Source organism: Oryctolagus cuniculus, chromosome 6 (assembly GCF_051225735.1).
Source record: "Oryctolagus cuniculus isolate XC-2025 breed Fujian yellow rabbit chromosome 6, ASM5122573v1, whole genome shotgun sequence".
Taxonomy (NCBI): Eukaryota; Metazoa; Chordata; class Mammalia; order Lagomorpha; family Leporidae; genus Oryctolagus; species Oryctolagus cuniculus.
The window spans coordinates 7,820,346-7,841,690 of record NC_142872.1 but is presented as its reverse complement, the minus strand read 5'-3'; the positions used below and the strand labels follow the sequence as shown (position 1 = coordinate 7,841,690).

General features: G+C 43.7%; 1 protein-coding gene across 8 annotated transcripts in view; it reads right to left on the bottom strand.

Moving 5' to 3' along the window:
* The window catches only part of COMMD10 (COMM domain containing 10), a 213,293-nt gene that overhangs the window by 14,170 nt on the left and 177,778 nt on the right, over positions 1–21,345 (bottom strand). For 4 of the 8 annotated variants that reach the window (XR_016235080.1, XR_016235082.1, XR_001793066.4 and 1 more), the window contains one exon: positions 4,567–4,663. The exons of the other annotated variants lie outside the window; for them this stretch is intronic. The gene's annotated coding sequence lies outside the window, so the exon portion shown is untranslated. The remainder of the gene's footprint in view (positions 1–4,566; positions 4,664–21,345) is intronic. 8 annotated transcript variants of the gene reach the window in all.

Sequence of the window (21,345 nt, the reverse complement as noted above, 5' to 3'; positions counted from 1 at the left end):
CTGCCTTCCCAGGCCACAGCAGAGAGCTGGCCTGGAAGAGGGGCAACTGGGACAGAATCCAGCGCCCTGACCGGGACTAGCACCCGGTGTGCTGGCGCCGCAGGCGGAGGATTAGCCTAGCGAGCCGCAGCACCGGCCTAATATATAAATCTTAAAATCCTTTGTATACCTGGATGTCATAAATAAGGCTTTCATTTTTTACTGAAAATACAGTGTCTGTGGCCTGCCACCGGGAATTCAGGACAGAGGGCAACGGCGGACAGGGCGCTCTGTACCATGACATTAAGTCAGCGATGGGGCACAGCACTTAGGTTCACGAAGTGAAAACAATAATGGTAGCAAATTAAACATTCTGTAAACCCGTCCAGCCACTTACAGTATGTCATTCAATGGTGCTTACAGCTTTCATCACAAGTGATTTTAGCACATTCCCCTCAGCTACCATCGCCTCTTCCCCAGCTGGCAGCCAGCAATCCAGTCGGTCTGACTGACTTGTCTATTTCGGGAACGAAAGCAATTTTAAATAGAGTCAGGAACACGTCTTTGTGACCAGTTTCATTCATTCAGTTCTCAAGGTTTATCCACGGTGTAGTTTATTAACTTCTATTTAGCAATATAGAATAAAAATGTGTCTTAATTTAAGTGACTCAATCATAAACTTAGATTTTAAAGTTGAGAATTTCAAAAACTCATGTAGGACATATAATATATAATAAACAAGGCTAGTAACATATTTTGGTTTCCTTTGACACTTAAGAAGATATTTCTGGCCAGCGCTGCGGCTCGCTAGGCTAATCCTCTGCCTGTGGCGCCAGCACACCGGGTGCTAGTCCCAGTCGGGGCGCCGGTTCTGTCCCGGTTGCTCCTCTTCCAGGCCAGCTCTCTGCTGTGGCCCTGGAAGGCAGTGGAGGATGGCCCAGGTGCTTGGGCCCTGCACCCCATGGGAGACCAGGAGAAGCACCTGGCTCCTGGCTTCAGATCGGTGCAGCGCCAGCTGTAGCGGCCATTTGAGGGGTGAACCAATGGAAGGAAGACCTTTCTCTCTGTCTCTCCCTCTCTCTCACTGTCTAATTCTGCCTGTCAAAAAAAAAAAAAGATATTTCTAGGGGCTGGTGCTCTGGTATAGCGGGTAAAGCCACTGCAGTGCCAGCAGTGTGCACCGGTGCGAGTCCCGGCTGCTCCACCTCCGATCCAGCTCTCTGCTATGGCCTGGGAAAGCAGTGGAAGATGGCCCAAGTCCTTGGGCCCCTGCACCCACATGGGAGATGCAGAAGAAGCTCGTGGCTCCTGGCTTCGGATGAGCGCAGCTCCAGTCGTTGTGGCCAAATGGGGAGTGAACCAATAGATGGAAGACCTCTCTCTCTCTGTCTCTGTCTCTCCTTCTCTCTCTCTCTGTTTAACTCTGACTTTCAAATAAATAAATTTTTTAAAAAGAAGATCTTTCTAAATCATTTATATACTTTAATGAGGGTGCTTCAAAAATGTTGTGGAGAAAACGTAAAAAATATTGATCTTGGTGCAAAAGACTCCGAAGTCCATTACAGTTTTTCCATCAACAGCAATTTCCATGAACTCTTTGAAGCCCCTTCATATATATGAATTATAATCTGGTTGGCATCAAAATAAACATCTTTTAATTCTATTTTCAAAAAATTTTTGAAGCCCTTGAACATATCTTATTTACTTGAAATTAGCTCACGCGTTTTTCCTTCTGGTGATCTCTTAATCCTACCTGGAGATTCTCTTGAAATGCCACCTCCCCCGGGAGCCTATTCTCCTCCCTGCTCCTACCCACCTGCCACCTGCCCGCGAGCGCGGCGTGCAGACTGCGGCACTCATCAGGGTGTTCTTCGACACAGCCTTGCAGATTCTGTGTGCTCCTGAAGGTCAAGGCAGGCCCATAAATGGACACTTATCTTTCATCTCCACTATCTAACACAGAAAATGGGAAGAGCAGATCTTCAACATTTCTTAAATGGAAAAAACAGCTGCTAATTTTTATCATTTAATCTCAAGAATGTTTAATGGCCCTTTCGAAAATTTAGTATTTAATCAGTTCAAATAATGAAGGGGGAAAAGCTCGAACTGAACTCAACGTAGAAATCACCGTGATTTAAATAGTAGCAGGAAATACTTGCATACCACTCACTGTGTACTGGGCCATGAATCACCCTCACCTCCACGAGAGACAAGGCGAGTGAAACCTGGGGAGCTTAGGCGACCCGACCAGGCTCTCGCAGCCAACAGGCGGCAGGGTCCTAAGTCTCATCAGGCAGCGGGGCCCAGAACCTCTTCTCGAACCTGGGTTCCTGCAGTGAAGGATGAAAATCCCGGAGCTACAGGGACCTGGTGTGAACCCTCACCACTTCTCTGAGTTTCAGCTTCCTCCACTGTCAATGTCATTAACAATACTTGTGTTGCCAGGATCAGAGGGAGTGACACCCATGTTTATGAAAATGGCATATCTAGCAATGTGTGTGTACTACTAACAATTAAGGCATTTAACCTAGATTTGAAGAACTATGAGGCTGAAGACATGGAATCATTTTTTAGTTTTCTCAATCACTTTAAGGAATTTTTTCCATTTCTTCTTAATAAATAACTTTTAAATGACAGCAGAAACACTCAACTGTCAGAAAAAGATTTATAATGCTAGGCATTTTCACATCAAATGTTTTTCAAAGCGATAAACAGGAAAAATCACATAATTACGATTCTTTAATTTGTCCTGCATGTGAAATTACAGCAAATTACAGAACTGTAGAATATCTTTATATTCATCAGGTTAATGCTAATGGATGCACTTATGATTCTCATTACTGAAACGCTGCCTGGTTTGAACACAACACATCTGAATTGATGATGCGCTTTTAAAACCACCTCTGAAAGGACGTATGAGTGCTCCAAACTGAACATGGCCTGCACCAGAAAGGAGAGGACTCGCATTGTGCTGATGAAAAATCAACCTCTAGAATTTTCAATAAACAATCTTGAAACAGCAGCCTTAACGTATCATCTAGATCAGATTCTGTTTCTTCACTTTCTCTCTAACCGCGGCACTAGGGACACTCACATTACTTAGAAGCACAGCGATTACATTTATACACACCAGCATTCACCAAGCAAATCCGGCCGTCTGCGGACCTAGGGTCTAATGTCCTACAACTAAAACTCCTACGTGAAGTGCGACCGCTTGTCTTCACTCATTCACACTCATTCATCCAGCTCTCTGATTATGTAGCTTCTTCAACTGACCCTAAAAATCAGGTTCACTGAACGTGCTCCGCTGCTCTGATGTGTACAGAACGTGGGTATATCAAGACTAATTTCCTTTCTATTTGCAACACATATTTACAATCAACACGCTAGAGCAGCGCTGTCGACCACACACACACACACACACACACACACACCTTGCTTTCCCTGAATCCAACAGAGACAAATAAGCAGAGGTGGCAAAACAGCACAGCGGCCATAATAGGCAAGGACAGGGCACCAATAACAAGCATGAGACCCAGAACCTGGAGTCAACAGGGCTTCCTGGTAGAAGGGATACCTAGTCCAGCACGTGAAACAGTCCCTCCAGCAAGAGAACACTGAAGGCAGAAGCAGGCCAGTGTGGCAGCAGCGGAAATGAAAGGAGACACACAGTCTGAGAGCTCTCCATGAGGCGGGATCCGAAGAAGTCCGTGATTGTCTCAGGAGAGAAACAGTGAGACAGGAGGAGTTCAGAATCAAGACGAAGCCCAGGCACGGCCGGGGTGACTGGAAGAAGGGCAGGGCCCTGCACTGGAGGACGATGGGGTGAGAACCGCAGGCCTGGCATGGCAGACAGGGTGGAAGCTGAGAGCTGTTTCAGACATCTGGACAGCCCAGTGGGGGAGACGAGCAGAGACCCACATCACAGATGAGTACCTGAGAGTGCCGGGGACAGGAGGAAGCAGGCAGGAATTCATGCTACAGGGACACAGTGCCGCCGGAGGAGAACCGGTCAGGACAGGAGTAAACCCCTAGAGCACACCAGCACTTCAGGGACTGCCTTGAGGGCTGGACGGGGCAGAGCTCTAAGAATGAACGAGCGACTGGGACGTCCAAGGACCCACACACAATGAGGACTGCTGAGTTTTTATTACAGAGTCAATGACAAGGAGAATGCCAGTGACCTTGCAAAGTACCCCAGCGCAGCGGTGAGAGGAGGTATGAAGCCGAGTGACTGCAGACCAGGAGCTGGTAAGCCACAGCCTGTAGGCCAAAGCCGACCAGCCATCAGCTTCTGTGAACACAGGTTTACTGGACACAGCCACACTCAACCATTTACGTACTGTCTGTGGCTGCTCCTATGTTAACAACAGCAGGGCTGGGTAGGCTGCATGTTTAAAATATTTACTGTTTGGCCCTTAATAGAAGACAGTCTGCCAAACCTTATCATAGACAAATGTCTCGAATAATTAGTTCCATTTACCAAAGCGAACTACTGAGCCACCATCCTCCTCGCCACGCTCACCACTGCCGCTACCTAAGTGGAATGAGTGAAATCAGTCTCCTGAGTACAGAGCAAGTGCTCACCTCAAGGCTGAAATTCCTGACCGTCTTCGCTGCCGTCCAGCCACATGGCTCTAGGGGACAGGTGGTGACAGGTGCAGAGACGGCTAGATGGCCCCTTCTGGGTAAGACACAGCACTTAGCAGCTCATATTTTATCAATTTTAAAAACACTAGTAATGACACAGCATGTAAACTTCGTTAAAATAAAACAAATGCAATTTTAAGATTAATACTTTCAAAAGTAATCGTGTCACCAAGTGTTATCACTTTTCCGTAGTTTAATAGTAAGGGCTTTACTTTGCACGGTACTATGGTTAGTTCCAAGTATTTTATTTTAATGAGTCATGTATTCCTATGAAATCTGTAAAACTGTACTTGAGTATCAGCTTTAAAACTCCAGTTTCTCTACACAAAGAATTGAAAAGGCAAAGGTCTGGATCATACACATTATAACTGCACTACTCCACTTTTGCTTGTTATATGGGGTCTTTGCCTGGAATGACTCATAGCGTAACAAAGCTTCACAATGTGGTTCAATGTTTGTATCTGTTCGTGATTAGAGGCTAAACCCTGTCTAGTCTAGTCACTGATATTAATGAGTTCTGTGACCTTGGCAAAGTTAAGAAAACAAACTTTAATATCCTGGTAAGAAGTTCTCAGTAATCATTTTGAGCTTAAAATTACTTTACAGAATGATTTCACAGGGCTGGAAAATAGAAGTTTCAAAAGCATTTTCTGTGCTGGGTGGGGAGAGATGACAGATTGGGGAGAGCATCCAGCAAACATATCGCTTTTCGATTATAGGTCACAGGTGGCTGCCTCAAAAATCATCGATAGAGGACAGGGATTAAGACATAGACTGTTCTGCAGACGGCTGGAACACAACACGAGAAAGGTTAAATATGCTTGACTCCAAAGTGACTACAAGCAATCTGCACTTTCAAGTCAGATCTGGGTTGACAAATACAAAATTCAGAGGCCGGCAGGACTTATCATGCAGTTGTGAAAAATTACTCATTTCTATCATAAAGTTGGGAAACAGCGAATTTATAAAAATAAAATGCTTGTAAGGAACCCTATTGTTTAAAGGTGGACAAAACAGCAGCTGAAGGATTTCTGTTTTAGACATTTAGGAAGGGACTGACTGGAAGATCTGCAGACACGTGTGGAAGCTGTCAAAGACTACGCTGTGAATGAGAACTTCGCAAGCAGACAGAGGGCCCTCCCACCGCTGTGAACCCAGTGCCGCTGCCCAGACACAGATGCCCCCCTGGAAGCCCATCTACTCCAGAGTGGAACCCAGACTGCTGGGCACGACCCAGCGCAGCTCTGGTGGACGGACAGCACTCATGGTTACGCGGCAGTGACCAGATTCGGGATGGGCTCTGGGGCGCAGAAAGTGAACGCCTTCGAGAACACTCACCACAATGATGATATAAAGAAGCAGCACCCCACTCATGACTCCTGTTCTTTCTGTTTCCCTGCCACTACCTGCTCTAAACACACACTTGCCAAAAATCAGAATGCTGAGGGGCGTACTAGGTTAATCCTCCACCTGCAGCGCCGGCATCCCATGTGGGCGCCGGTTCAAGTCCTGGCTGCTCCTCTTCCCACCCAGCTCTCTGCTATGGCCTGGGAAAGCAGTGGAAGACGGCCCAAGTCCTTGGGCCCCGGCACCCACATGGGAGACCCAGAAGAAGCTCCTGGCCCCTGGCTTCGGATCGGCACAGCTCTAGTCGTTGTGGCCATTTGGGGAGTGAATCAGCGGAAGGAAGACCTTTCTGTCTCTCTCTTCCTCTCACTGTAACTCTACCTGTCAAATAAATAAATAAAATCTTTAAAAAAATCAGAATGCTGAATCTGTTTATCCTCTTTTGTTTGTTTCCTGATTCTTCACGTATTTTAAATGCAGACATCAAATGCAGTTTTTTGAAAAGTCACTTTCCACTAAAAAGAGTCTGTATCTCCTCCATTACCAGCTGTAAAGGTCTGCCTCTTCTACCCCAGAAATCACATTTTTGCATTAACTGCCCCATCTGGTACTTCCTTTCTAAGAAATATTAAAATTATTGCAACCAGTAAACCAGCTTAACAGATACCCACTGTCGCCTAATGCACAGAATGGGCCTGAGGCACAGACTGACTCTGCCTCTAAGCAAGTAAACAGAGCAAACAGGTCAAGTCTGAACATCTCTCCCCTAACAGAGGGGCAAAGATTTGCTGGCAATAAACATGGAAGTCAGGAAATGAGAAATGATGAACACAATACTTAAAATGTAAAGATATAATTCTTCACTATACAAAGATTGAAAGGATGATTTTTAAAACTCTACCCATTTATTAACCTTACGTTAGAAAGCTGAGACTACGTCAGAAAATAACAATACGAGTGACAATACAACTTTTACTTTCTCATTTTGAATTTCTGACAGAGGAGAAATTAGATCTAGTTTTTAGAGATGGGATTTAAATACCCAGAAATGAAATCATAAGTATACAGTTCTCCCTCCCCCAGCCCTTTCCCCGCTAACAAAAGGTGGAGAACACTGGCAAGCCCAGCCTCTTCTAGGAAGGGTGGAACTCAACTGTCTTCTTGAACCGCGACAAGCAAGCAAACCAAGAGGGCTCACCACACAGGGAACCACCACAGCAGGCAAAAATCACCGCCTAGGGCATTGATGGAAAAGTCACGGAGAAACGAGGCTGAAGAGGGGGACACAGTACCTGAGAAGAATCAGCCTGCATTTTTTTAAAGGATAATCTTAAAATTAAAAAATGTTTCATGGTATAAAAATCATAAAAAGCAACATGAAAATGCTTGAATAGAGATACCACATAACAGTATGACCCAGCCTAAGCCAATTTTCAGATTTGAACCGTGTGTTTTATTTTACTTACTGTCTTAAGTCCAAAAGCCAACATAACCTATCAAGTACAATGTGAGAGACGTAGGAGGCAATCCCAGGCAGTGTGGTGGCCTCGGTATAACGCGGTTCGCCCTGGGGCTGGAAGTCACAGGTCTGGTGGGTCGCCCGTGCCTTCTCAGCGAATGAGCTGTTCCCGACACGCCTGCCAGGAAGACTTCCCTCTAGAACAGCTGTGTTCAGAGAACACGTTCCATAGTCAGTCCTCCACATCATGGGGTCTGCGCCCCTGGATTCCACCAACCAGGGGTCCAAAGTATTCCCCCAAAACTGCACTTCCACTGAACACGCACACTGTCCCTGTCAGTACTCCCTGAACAACACAGTGTAACAGTATGTACACTTTATTCCCATTAGACACATTCTAGGGATGACTTCAAGTATAGGCTACATGTAAGAACTACGCCACTTCACTCCATGAAGTCTGGTCCTGGAAACAGCAGGCCTTAGACACCAAAGGAACACAGTTCCTTGAAATGAGGCATTTGCACACAACCCCACCCTCCTGACAGTGAAACGGAACTTTTCTTGTAAGCATCACTCTCTTTAAATATTGACAGGTTATGGGAAGGGGTTTGTAGTACAGAGTTTAAAAGGAGGGTCAGCGCTGTGGCACAGCAGGTTAAAGCTCCAGTCTACGGTGCCAGCAGCCCATTTGGGCGTCAGTTTGGGTCCCGGCTGCTCCACTACGGATCCAGCTCCCTGCTAATGTACCTGGGAAAGCAGCAGAGGATCACCCAAGTCCTGGGCCCCTGCACTCATGTGACAGGAGGGAGACCTGGAAAAGCTCCTGGCTCCAGATGTACTCAGCTCTGGCTGTTGTGGTCATTTGGGGGAGTGAACCAGCTAAAGGAATACCTCTCCCTCTCTCTGTCTCTACCTCGAAAAATAAATAAATCTTAAAAAATTTTAACAGGAGTAGTTCATGTAGAAAGTGGATTTATTTCTGTTGCATCAACAGAAATAACTGAAAATTAATTCACCTATGGACAATGTTCTCTAAGACTACATGTAAGATGAGATTAAAATCTATAAAATATTTGATAACATTTTCCCCAGAAACCTTTTATTTAAGGCATACAGACTCCACGCATTTCATAAATACAACTTAAGGAAGTGATTCTTCCCACCGTACCCACCCTCCCACCCACACTCCCATCCTTCTTCCTCTTCCCTCTCCTATTCCCATTCTTATTTTTTGACTAAGATCTACTTTCAATTAACTTTATACACATAATATTAGCTCTATATTAAGCTAAGAGCTCAACAAATAGTATGAAAAAAAAAAAAAAACTGTTCCTCAACAGTCGAGACAAGGGCTATTCAAAGTCACTGCATCGCAAACTGTCAATTTCACTTCTATAGATCACCTTTCAGGTGCTCTATTAGTTATCACAGATCAGGGAGAACTTCCGGTATTTGTCCTTTTGGGACTGGCTTATTTCACTAAGTATGATGTTTTCCAGTTTCATCCATTTTGGTGCAAATGACAGGATTTCATTATTTATTTTTTTTACCTCTGTTTAGTATTCTATAGTGTACATACACCATAATTTCTTTGTCCAGTCTTCAGTTGACAGACATTTAGTTGACTGCATACTTACATGAGGGTACAGATAACTTTTTCATATGCTGATTTCATTTCCCTTGGGTAAATTCCCAGGAGTGGGGTGGCTGGGTCACATGACAGGTCTGTATTCAGATCTCTGAGGTATCTCCACACTGTCTTCCACAGTGGCTGCACCAGTTTACACTCCCACCAGCAGTGGATCAGGGTGCCTTTTTCCCCACATCCTTGCCAGCATTTGTGGCTTGCTGATTTCTGTATGAAGCCGTTCTAACCAGGGTGAGGTGACGCCTCATTGTGGCTCTGATTTGCATTTCCCTGAAGGCTAGTGATCCCGAGCATTTTTTCATGTGTCTGTTGGCTATTTGGATTTCCTCTTTTGAAAAATGCCTGTTTAAGTCTTTTGCCCATTTCTTAATTAGGTTGTTTGTTTTGTTGTTGTTGGGTTTCTTGATCTCTTTACTATTCTGGTTATTAATCCTTTATCAGTTGTATAGTTTGCATTTAATTTCTCCCAGTCTGTTGGAATAGAATGAGTCTGTCAAATTCATTGAACTGGTGACTGAATCCAGAAATTTAGCTATAATATTAACAAGAAATATTTTCCCTGCTCTTTTTAATGAACACATGAAGACAAAATGAAATGTCAGCTACCTTGAACACAGGCAGAACCTGACATTTTTAGGGCATGCACTTATTTGTGGTAAGCTGTATGACTGTATATCATATACAGAGTACGCATGTGCTTTGAAAATCAAACGCTGTTAGAATAAAAAAACCAACCACACTTTACATTTATGTGATCCCTCTTTTTCAGGAAGCCCAAGATACTCTGCAAAATCTAACAGAATGTTATCTCCCGCCACCAAGCTCCCAGTTAGTACAACCATTAAGGGAGACAGGACGGGGAGTCTTCAGAGATCTGAGAAGAGATGCACCAAGTGATCCCACTCCTGGGAGTTTACCCAATGAAACCAGCACAGGAACGAGTTATCTGTACCCCCTTGTTTACTGCAGCTCAATTCATAATAGCTAAGATCTGGAATCAACCCAGATGCCCATCAACTGACAGTGGATAAAGAAAGTGTGGTCTGTCTACACTGTGGAATACCACTCAGCCATAAAAAGAAGGGAATCCCATCTTTAGCAACAAAATGGATGCAACTGGAAACCGTTATGCTAAGTGAAATAAGCCAGTCCCCAAAAGACAAATATCTTATGCTTTCTCTGATATGTGGCAGTTAATATAGAATACAAGAAAGAATAGGAATGAAATGGACATTTTGGGATGTAATTGTCAAGCTTAGCCCTTGTTTATATTCCTGCAGAACTGTGACGTTTCTGCGTTTTACTTGTTGAATATGATGATTAGTGGCGAATGAAGCTTGTGACTATAATCATGACTTTGCAAAAGCTGATGGAGAAACGTGGGGGAGACAAATTGGCAGGGCAGGTGAAACGGGAATGAGAGAAGTGCGGCTGCCTTCCTGGAACTGTACTTATGGAATGCAGGAAATATGTTCTCTCTATATCAATGAAACATTAAAAATAAAAACTGTTGCGAATGACTAAGTAAAGAAACAAACAACTCAATGGAAATGGGGGCGGGGGAGAAGGGCAAGTGAGGAATTAGTGAGACGGAGCACGCTGAGACCCAGCATCCAGGAGACCACTCGCCCGCACGCTCTGTGGACGGGGAGGCTCACACACACTCCCGTTTTCACACTAAGCCTGCCCTGTCCTTTTAATTTTTTTTAATTTTTTTTTTTTTTTGACAGGCAGAGTGGACAGTGAGAGAGAGAGACAGAGAGAAAGGTCTTCCTTTGCCGTTGGTTCACCCTCCAATGGCCGCCGCGGCCGGCGCACCGCGCTGATCCGAAGGCAGGAGCCAGGAGCCAGGTGCTTTTCCTGGTCTCCCTTGGGGTGCAGGGCCCAAGCACCTGGGCCATCCTCCACTGCACTCCCTGGCCACAGCAGAGAGCTGGCCTGGAAGAGGGGCAACCGGGACAGAATCCGGCGCCCCGACCGGGACTAGAACTTGGTGTGCTGGCGCCGCTAGGCGGAGGATTAGCCTAGTGAGCCGCGGCGCCGGCCCGCCTGCCCTGTCCTTTACACGGCATTCGTTGGCGCCCGCCCTCTCATCAGCTGGAAATCAAACCTCTGCATGCGAAGTGGGACGGTGATGCTTACAGCAACGTGGAGGCTTCGAAGTCTGGTGAAGGGACGTCCTGCCCTGCTGAAGTGTCGCTAAGCAGTGAGTACTGTCACTACTACAGGGAGTGAACCGACCACTGAACAGCACTGCGCCTTCCCACAGTACATTCTGAATCTCTCCTGAATTACAGGCGAACTGCCCTGCAAATAAAACCCTCGCTTTCCCTCGTGCCACGTCCTGCACTTTGATCACCAGACTCCAGCAAAGGAGAAGGCACACATCGGGAAAAGCAGTCAGGTGAGTCCTACCCACCAGAGGCAGCTGGGACTAGAACAGGTTACACTATGGGGCCTGTGCCATCAGTTACAGGCTCTGAAGTTCGGGCAGTCTAATACCAGATCCACTCATACACAGGGTCACGCCCTAGATACAACTTAGCCCTCTCAGTCTTTCTGGGCAATATGTTTGCTCCAGTTCAAACACATCTTAATGTTTACTATGAGCATACCTCAAGATGTTCATGGAAAAGTGGAATTAAGAGATAAGTTTATTTTATTACAAAACACTTTGAAATCCATGCATACAAGAGGGGCCAAGAATTCATGGAAAATATGCATTATCAACAAGCTATGCATGAGTTTCAAAATTTTTTAAAAAAATTTATTTATTTATTTGAAAGTCACAGTTACACAGAGAGAGGAGAGGCAGAGAGAGAGAGGTCCTCCATCCACTGGTTCACTCCCCAATTGGCCGCAATGGCCAGAGCTGCACCGATCCAAAGCCAGGAGCCAGGAGCTTCCTCCAGGTCCCGCACGTGGGCGCAGGGGCCCAAGGACTGGGGCCGTCTTCTACTGCTTTCCCAGGCCACAGTAGAGAGCTGGATCGGAAATAGAGCAGCCGAGTCTCGAACCGGTGCTCACAAGGGATGCCGGCGCTCCAGGCCAGGGCATTAACCCACTTCGCCACAGCACCGGCCCCCCCAAATTTTTTGTACCAAAACAAATTCATCTTTTAATTTTGTATTTCTATGAAATTTTCGAAACACCCTAGTATTACTATAAGACTAAAGGGAAAAGAATATTTCTGAAGCCAAAAATATTAAGAATGGCTGGCCCAAAGTACCAGGCTCTGAAGAGAGATCTAAAAGATATAGAACAGAAACAGGAGCACTGAATCCACTGGTAAGACTGAAATAAGAATAATTTAAGTTAGCAAGTGAAAATAAAAGCCAAGCTAGTTAAAGCAGCCTGGTTGACAGGATGAAGAAGCCAGATCTATGCATATACACATGAATGTAAAATAAAAATGAGAAGAAGGGTTTAAAAGAAAGAACGGGTTGCCGACAGGTGTTTTGGTCAATGATTACCAGAAGATGTCAACTGAAGAAGGTGCTAAAACAAAACTTTCTGTAATGGTAACATATTTTTGGAGGTTCTTAGCTGAGAATTTTTATAAAAGACCAGTACTAGAGCTGGCACTATGGATCAGCGGGTTAAGCCGCCGCCTGTGACGCCACCATTCCATATGGGCACCGGAAGGAGTCCCAGCTGCTCCACCTGAATGAAGCTGCCTGCTAATGTGCCTGGAAAAGCAGTGGAGATCCACGGCCCATGTGCTTGGGCCCCTGCACCCAGGTGGGAGACCTTGACAGATTTCTAGGCTCCTGGCTTTGGCTGGGCCCAGCCCCAGCCATCCAGGGATTGAACCAGCAAACAGATGATTCATTCTCTCTCTCTCCCTTTCTCTCTCCTTTTCTTTTTGTAACTCTGCCTTTTAAATAAACACAATAAATCTTCAAAAAATAAAATAAAAGACCTTCACTAAGATGTGGTAAGAATATACATTACAACCACTCATGCCTTACTAAATACAAAAGTACTGGCAACAAGAAAACCCCCAAATATCCGTGGAAGAACGACTCAGTGTTACCCTGGCAAGATTAGCAGAAGCTTAAAATGAAGCAGCAGTATTCATATCGAGATGTGCAGATTTATCATCTCTACGGGCTCATTTCTGACTTCTGATTGCATCAGCTTTTCCGCTAAAAAAAATAGTTTTTAACATTATAATCAACTTCTTTCCCAGCAAAGCCAGTCATATTGGCAAATTAGATAGTACTGAGAAATGTAATTCATTATGGTAGTGTTCTTTCTAAAGTATGTTTTTAATCAGTTTTGTGTGCAGGTGTGCTTTTAAAAGAAAGGCAACAAATTTCCATGGGCTACTGATTTCTCTAAGTAGAAACTGTATTTACCAGAGAAAAGTAAAACAGAAAAGTGAAATCAGATTTTCAGATTTTCCAAGTCTCCGTAGAGCAGAATATGTACAGAAGCAATCTTACTTATTTGCTAATAATTTCCAGTCCTCACAAAGAGAACATGTTATTTCATGACTTCTTCCTTGTTTTGAATACTTTAATTACAAACAGAAAATAGTTATTCCATAAATAAACGCGAGCTATTCTTTTATAAACACCTATTCACAAACTTTGTTCAAAATTACAATTCTGAAAAATAAACCAAATTCAAGCCTGGGGCCCAGTTTTAAACTGCATCCATTTCCTGAGATATAATTAATCAAAATGAAGTCACAAACAAATCCATGTCCATTTCAGCTGACAGTTAATTTACTTATGCAGATTAGCTACATATTGTTTTGCATGACTATTAATATAACACCTGATTACCTCTTTTTCCTGAATCTTGCCTAGAGTAAAACAGTGAAATTATTTTATAATCCTCATTACAATGCGTAAGGTTGGTTTCTTTAATTTCTGTTAAGTTAAATTCAAAAATCAAAATGCTAACATGCCACACTGCTTTTGAAAGTAACATTCTGGGGCCAGCCTTGTGGCACAGTGGGTACAACCACTGCCTGGGATGCCAGCATCCCATATCTGGGTGCTGGTTCGAGTCCCAGCTGCTCCACTTCCGATCCAGCCCCCTGCTAATGGCCTGGGAAAAGTACAGAAGATGGCCCAAATATCTGAGTCCCTGCTACCCAGGTGGGACACCTGGAAGAAACTCCTGGCCCCTGGCTGTGGCCTGACCCAGCCCCAGCCATTGAGGCCATCCGGGGAATGAACCAGCAGATGGAAGATCTCTCTCTGTGTCTCCCCCACCCCCCACCTCTCTCTTTGTAACTCTGACTTACAAATAAATAAATAACTCTTTAAAAAGAAAAAGAAAATGATACACTAACTTAATAAAATGGGTCAATGTTTAGTAATAAATACAACAAAACAGCCCATTTGTTACCATGAAACAAAAATAACACCTAAGGCAAGTCTTCCTTAAACAGGATTACCAACAATAAACATTACTGAGAAACTTCTCTGCAGCCAGTCGCTCGTGGGGGTTGCGAAGTCGCAATCGAGGTTAATACTAAATCATGCCTGTAAACGCAGCACTGTAAGGTTTCTGCACACTTTCCTACCTTTTTGATATGCTGATAATTCAATAAAATGGTTTAATCATCTTTTTAGTTTTCTTTATTTCAAAATCTGCACTTTTATATTCTACTTTACAAGAGAATGGATGATGATAGCAAATGAAAACACGTTTACCTCTTCCATGTCCCTTCAAATTAAAAAAAAAATTCAAAACAATAAATGTTAAGAGTACAAGAAAATAAGAGAATATCATCAGAGAAGAGGCTGCTCCTCTTCCCAGCCATCTCTCTGCTGTGCCTGGGAAAGCAGTAGAAGATGCCCCAAGTCCTTGGGCCCCTGTACCCACGTGGGAGACCAGGAAGAAGCTCCTGGCTCCTGGCTTCAGATCGGCGCAGCTCTGGCCGTTGTGGCCATCTGTGGAGTGAACCATCAGATGCAAGACCTCTCTCTCTCTTTTTTTTCTCTCTCTCTCTCTCTGCCTCTCCTCTCTCTGTGTAACTGTGACTTTCAAATAAATAAATAAATGTTTAAAAAAGAGCATCAAAATCATACTAACAACAGAATTATTTTCAGCAATATCAGATAATAAAAGTCAACAGATCTGTACCTTCAAAAATGTAAGATAAAATTATTTAAACACAGGCGTCTGTGCCAAGACTAATTGACATTCAAGTTAGAGTAAATAAACACACATTCAGGCTCATAAAAATCAGACTAGCTTAATACCTTCAGATATCATTTGAAAGAATTACTAAATCATCAATTTCAGTAAAACAACAATAAAAAATTCAACCTAGGGTCAAGGAAATGTGAAATAAAAGAAATTTTGTGCCCAAAAAGTAGAAAAAATAAATTTACTAAAATTTTAACATAAAAACTAGTTTACAATGATATCATGGAGGAGGAAGGGGCAGCCACATACTAGAAAAGTCTACACATTGTTAGAAAAGACTGTCAACACTCAGTAAGACAAAAGCTTTTGAATGTCCTCAAAATATTGTGTGTGTGGTTTTTTTTTGTTTTGTTTTGTTTTTGTTTTTGTTTTTTTGGGACAGGCAGAGTAGACAGTGAGAGAGAGAAACAGAGAGAAAGGTCTTCCTTTGCCGTTGGTTCACCCCCCCAATGGCCACTGTGGCCGGCGCACCGCGCTGATCCGATGGCAGGAGCCAGGTGCTTCTTCCTGGTCTCCTATGAGGGTGCAGGGCCCAAGCACTTGGGCCATCCTCCACTGCACTCCCTGGCCACAGCAGAGAGCTGGCCTGGAAGAGGGGAAACCGGGACAGAATCCGGCGCCCCGACTGGGACTAGAACCTGGGGTGCTGGTGCTGCAGGCAGAGGATTAGCCTAGTGAGCCGCAGCACTGGCCCTCAAAATATTATTATTATTTTTTTTGTATTGTACAAAAAGGTGGTTTTGAATGGAAAAGAGACCCAGTTGATACGTGTTCGGGTTTGCTTTTCTACAAATCCATCCACACGTGTAGTTCCTTAATCACATGTACACAGTGTACCCCACTACACAATTCCTGGAGCTCCTGAACCTTTCTGAAAGCTAATTAGACACAGGCCGGTGCCGGGGCTCACTAGGCTAATCCTCCGCCTGCGGCGCCGGCACACTGGGTTCTAGTCCCATTTGGGGCGCCAGTTCTGTCCTGGTTGCCCCTCTTCCAGTCCAGCTCTCTGCTGTGGCCCGGGAGGGCAGTGGAGGTTGGCTCAAATGCTTGGGCCCTGCACCCCATGGGAGACCAGGATAAGCACCTGGCTCCTGGTTTCATCAGCGCAGCGTGCCGGCTGTGACAGCCATTGGGGGGGTGAACCAATGGAAGGAAGACATTTGTCTCTGTCTCTCTCTAATTCTGCCTGTAAAAAAAAAAAAAAAAAAAAAAAAAAACCCTAACTAGACACAATGATTATATATGCTCTTAAACGCCTTTTATGGAAGAGGACCAAATAACAAAACCACATATACAAGAGCCCTCAAATTTTCAGCTGCTAGTGTTTCAACTAAAACCAACCTGAATCCACCACAATATTATTTTATTAAGTTTGGTGTCTTACATTTTGAGAAATTTACTTATTTTGAAAAGAACATGCAGTCCCACGGGGCCACCATGGTGGCGGTGGCGTAGCGGGTGAGGCCGCCACCTGTGGTGCCTGCATCCCATATGCGTGCTGATTTGAGTCCCGGCTGCTCCTCTTCCGATCCAGCTCTCTGCTATGGCCTGGGAAAGCAGTAGAAGATGGCCCAAGTCCTTGGGCCCCTGCACTCCCATTGGAAGACCCAGAGGAAGCTCCTGGCTCCTGGCTTCGGATCAGCACAGCTCCAGATGTTGCAGCCATCTGGGGAGTGAACCAGAGGATGGAAGACACCCCCCACCCCGCCTCTCCTTCTCTCTTTCTGTGTAACTCTGACTTTCAAGTAAATAAATAAATCTTAAAAAGAAAAAAAAAAAAAAAAAAAAAAAAAGGAACCATGCAGTCCCAAACTATCCCGGCACAGTCAAACATTGATTTGCCTTACAGATTTGCTAAAATGCCCTCCTGTGCTTCTTCAACTCACAAATTTCTTACGAAGATACATAAATGGTTCCATCATTGGAGCACCTGGAACTGGGCAACAGTCTTAAGGATCTATGGTTATTTTAAAAATGACTGCAAGTGAGTGGTCTTTTCATTTGATTATTGTTATACTGTATACATTTCTGCTCAATGTGGTCTTCATACTTTTTTTACTTGTTGAACTTTTTATATAGTGGAGCATTAAGTCCTTAAGTATAATGTAAATTGAAAATATTATGTCAAAAACTAACACAGAGAGAAAAAATATGAAAAAAAATGAAAGGGAAAGAGGGAGGGAAGTGTCATAGTCTTAGAACTGTTATAGTGAATCTGTTTTCTTTGTATTAGTATCAATTAACAGGGGGACTGACGAGGACTGTGTTGTAGTAATCATCAGGCACTTGCTATGGACCCAAGAATCTAATGCATTAATAAATTTTTTAAAAAAACAGTCTATCTTTGTACTTTGTAGGCAACAAAATAGAAATAAGTATTTAAAATATCTATAAAGGCCCTTTTCAAGACCTCGAAGACTTATGTATCTTATTTTAAATGCCAAAACAAGACAAAAAGGAGAAAAAGGCCCTCCTTGATTTCTTTAAACACATACATGCAAGGACTTTTAATCAAGATTCTTCAGATATTATTGTCATTTATGCACAGGAAAAGGTAATTTCGATAGCACTCAAAGTACAAAACACTGGAGTCAACTACTGATTCAAATCAAACCCAAGTCATACTCCAGCACAGTCACGTCGGTGCTACTGACCTTCAGAACAGAAGAGCTGTGTTTCCATGTTCTCAGCCAGCCCCCAAATGAACACAAGTTGGGAACTCTACATTTTAAGTTTCCACTGTCTGCAAGGTCAGTCCCACTCCACGATTCAGGATCACTGTGGCCTTCACAACTGTACGGTGAATTTTCATCGCACTTCGGATTCTGTTCTTCTGATCATATATCCATCCAGAAGCCAAGCACCGCATTTTAATAAAGTGAAGTATCATGGAATTGCCACCCTTGGGATATTTTTCAAACGCTTTTGGAAATTTTTTATAGAAAGTAATTTCAGTCATGCATATTTGAGCTAATTTATTTAGCTGAGATTGAATACAAAAATAGCTCAATATGCATATCCATGAAAATTTAGGGAAATGAGAAAAATTAAGAGTGGGACTAACTGCGATGTTTCTGAATACCACATTCAATCACATGACTACATGTTTTAAAGAGAAGAAGTATGTTCTTCTCTCCAACTTAATGAGATCAACATTTCTCAATGTTTCAATACAGCCTTCTATGTCTCCTAAAATCAAATAAGATACTACCCAAGAGAGTAAACAAATCTGATGTGCAGTTAGCATATATGTTCACTACTAAATACTGGTGTTAGCTTATGCTATTTTTAAATTCAAAGTAATATTATGAAATGTGAATGCTATCTAATTATTCCTAAATCATATTCCATAGAATTATTAACACATCACAGCATCTTCAGAGGAGAAAATGGGCTATGGCACATTCCAAGGACAGGGCTGTCAAAACTGAATGCCACAAGACAGAGCCTACTGGACCACGTCAAGATCTGTACAACAGGGAACAAATACTTCATGACTACAAAACTAATGACAAGAACCTAACAGAAAATCATGCATTTGGAATGATGGCTTCAGAAAACAACGGACAAACCTAGTAATGAGAGTAAGTCTCATCCGTCGTTGGCCTCCTTGGCCCTCTGTGTGCGTGTGCCCTGCTGGACACCAGCAAGCTTCTCAGTGACAAGTGGGAAGCAACCCTCCAGGGGTCAGAGTAGTGGAGGCTCAGCCACGCAGGGTGAAGATGTGCAACACCACCTCTACTCTTCCCACAAGGTCACTCCCTTCCTGACGTCAGACGGGCAGGAGAGCCCGCTGTCCTAGCGTCAGACACAGACCTTTAACTGACTCCCCCTTTGTCAGCGTTAGAGCTTCTTCCTGCCCCTCCTCAACCCAGAGATTTCACGAGATCCAAGCGAGCCGACTGGGCCTCTCCCACTTCACAGTGCAATCTGCCAACTCCGTCTTCCTGTCTTCCAGCAACTTCTGGAAAGCCTGCCAGTGCTGGCGAGGCTCTGACCTTCCCGCTGCACTGACCTCTCCTTTATGAACGTCCATGCTTCTGTTTCACCGAGATCTCAGGAAGGTCAGGATTTCACCAGGAAGGCTCAACACTCCACTTTAAACCTCCGCGGGCCACTTCTGTACTGTCCTTTAAGCTACTTGTGACTACTTTCATCCAATGTCTGTAATTACATAAAAAAATCTTGTCTGGAAACCTACAGATGAGCTAATTTTTCTAATATCTAAACAAATAAAAACTCCACAGCATATCAACTGAATAAAATTGTGCATGGACTAGAAGCCAGCATTTATCTTCATACATTACTCTACTCTACTCGACCCAATGGCAACAAGATTCAGCCTGTTTCAGGTTCACAGGTTTCCTGAGGAACTAAAAGATGAAAACGTGACTTTTTCCAGTCATCTCAGCAATTCAAATAGCTGCAAGATAACGAGAATTAGGTGTGAAGGTAAAAATTTAGAGTTCTTGTTCAAAGAAGGCAATGAATAAAAACGGATCAAATATAATCATAATATATATGTATCATAATATATATGGAAGTTTGAGAGAATATAAATTCTTATGATTCATGAAATCAAACTTGAAAAACAATACCATCAACCTAAAATTTCTAAAAACAGATAACTCTATGACAAACACGCTAAACAGCTCTGACTGCTGAGTGACTTATGTAAACCAAACAGACTGGGTCATCCTGCTGACGTCTCACGTTACTGCCCATGTCTCATCTTCTGTTACGTTTCATAAAGTCAGATGTAGTCCTGATGTCTGGTCAAGAGTCCCCCAAACAGAAGTATAACAAGAAGTGCAGGCCTCCAAGCACAGTTTCAAGCCAGTATTCTATCACATCCTCTATCTTTAAGATCGTAACTGTCTGTAGAAAAGCATTTTTAAAATCACACAACAGAATAGTCTGTTTGATATAAAGCCACTGTCCATCTTGGCTACACCACATTAGCTTTTGGAATTCAGTTTTACATGATTTAGAGAGGGCGAGGGTGAGGGAGAGGGACTGAGCTGCACTGTCTCTTCTCATTTCTAAAGTCTCTAGTCAACTTCATATTCTCAATACCTTACTAATACTTTAATACCATTACAAATAAAAGTTACTTTTTGTTTAATATCCCAGTAACTTTGAAATCACCGTGATGCAACAAATGTGTTTAGAATTAAAGTCATACACAGACAAAAGAGCACTTCAGAGGTAGCCTCTACGGGGTACCAAGGCCAGGCCAAGTGATTTATCCAGGTGTCTGACAGACAACAGACCCCAACATCACCACCACAGTCACAGCAATAATGCTCCAGAACCTTCTTAACTGCCTTATAAATGTGTCATAAGACAAAGAAGGAACATCCTTCAACAAGAACTGAGTCTTTATCATTCTTTAGCTACCTGAGATAGTGTCAACCACAGAGGACTTGAGTATACCCCAGTAAAAAGAGGGTGTGGGGAAATTCTGACTAAAGAAAACATATGGCTGGAAATCACTCTGAAATCAATGAACGAAACCTTCTAATAAATACAGGTTGCTAAATAAAGCTAACTGACGTTTAACACAGCTTAAAATAATGGGCATGGTACTATTTACTGTTATTTACTTTCCCTTTATTTTATTTTATTTTTCACAGGCAGAGTAGACAGTGAGAGAGAGAGACAGAGAGAAAGGTCTTCCTTTTTGCCATTGGTTCACCCTCCAATGGCTGCCACGGCCGGCGCGCTGCGGCCAGCACACCGTGTTGATCCGAAGCCAGGAGCCAGGTGCTTCTCCTGGTCTCCCATGGGGTGCAGGGCCCAAGCACTGGGCCATCCTCCACTGCACTCCCTGGCCACAGCAGAGAGCTGGCCTGGAAGAGGGGCAACTGGGACAGAATCTGGTGCCCCGACCGGGACTAGAACCCGGTGTGCTGGCGCCGCAAGGTGGAGGATTAGCCTAGTGAGCCGCGGTGCCGGCCTCCCTTGATTTTAGAAAAATCCAGGATGTTCAAACAGAAAGTTAATTGATTTTGTTTCAAATAATATTACGCTGACAAAGTAATTTTTTCCCTGTCTCTGGTTTTCCATTTCAATTTTGTCAGTACATTTC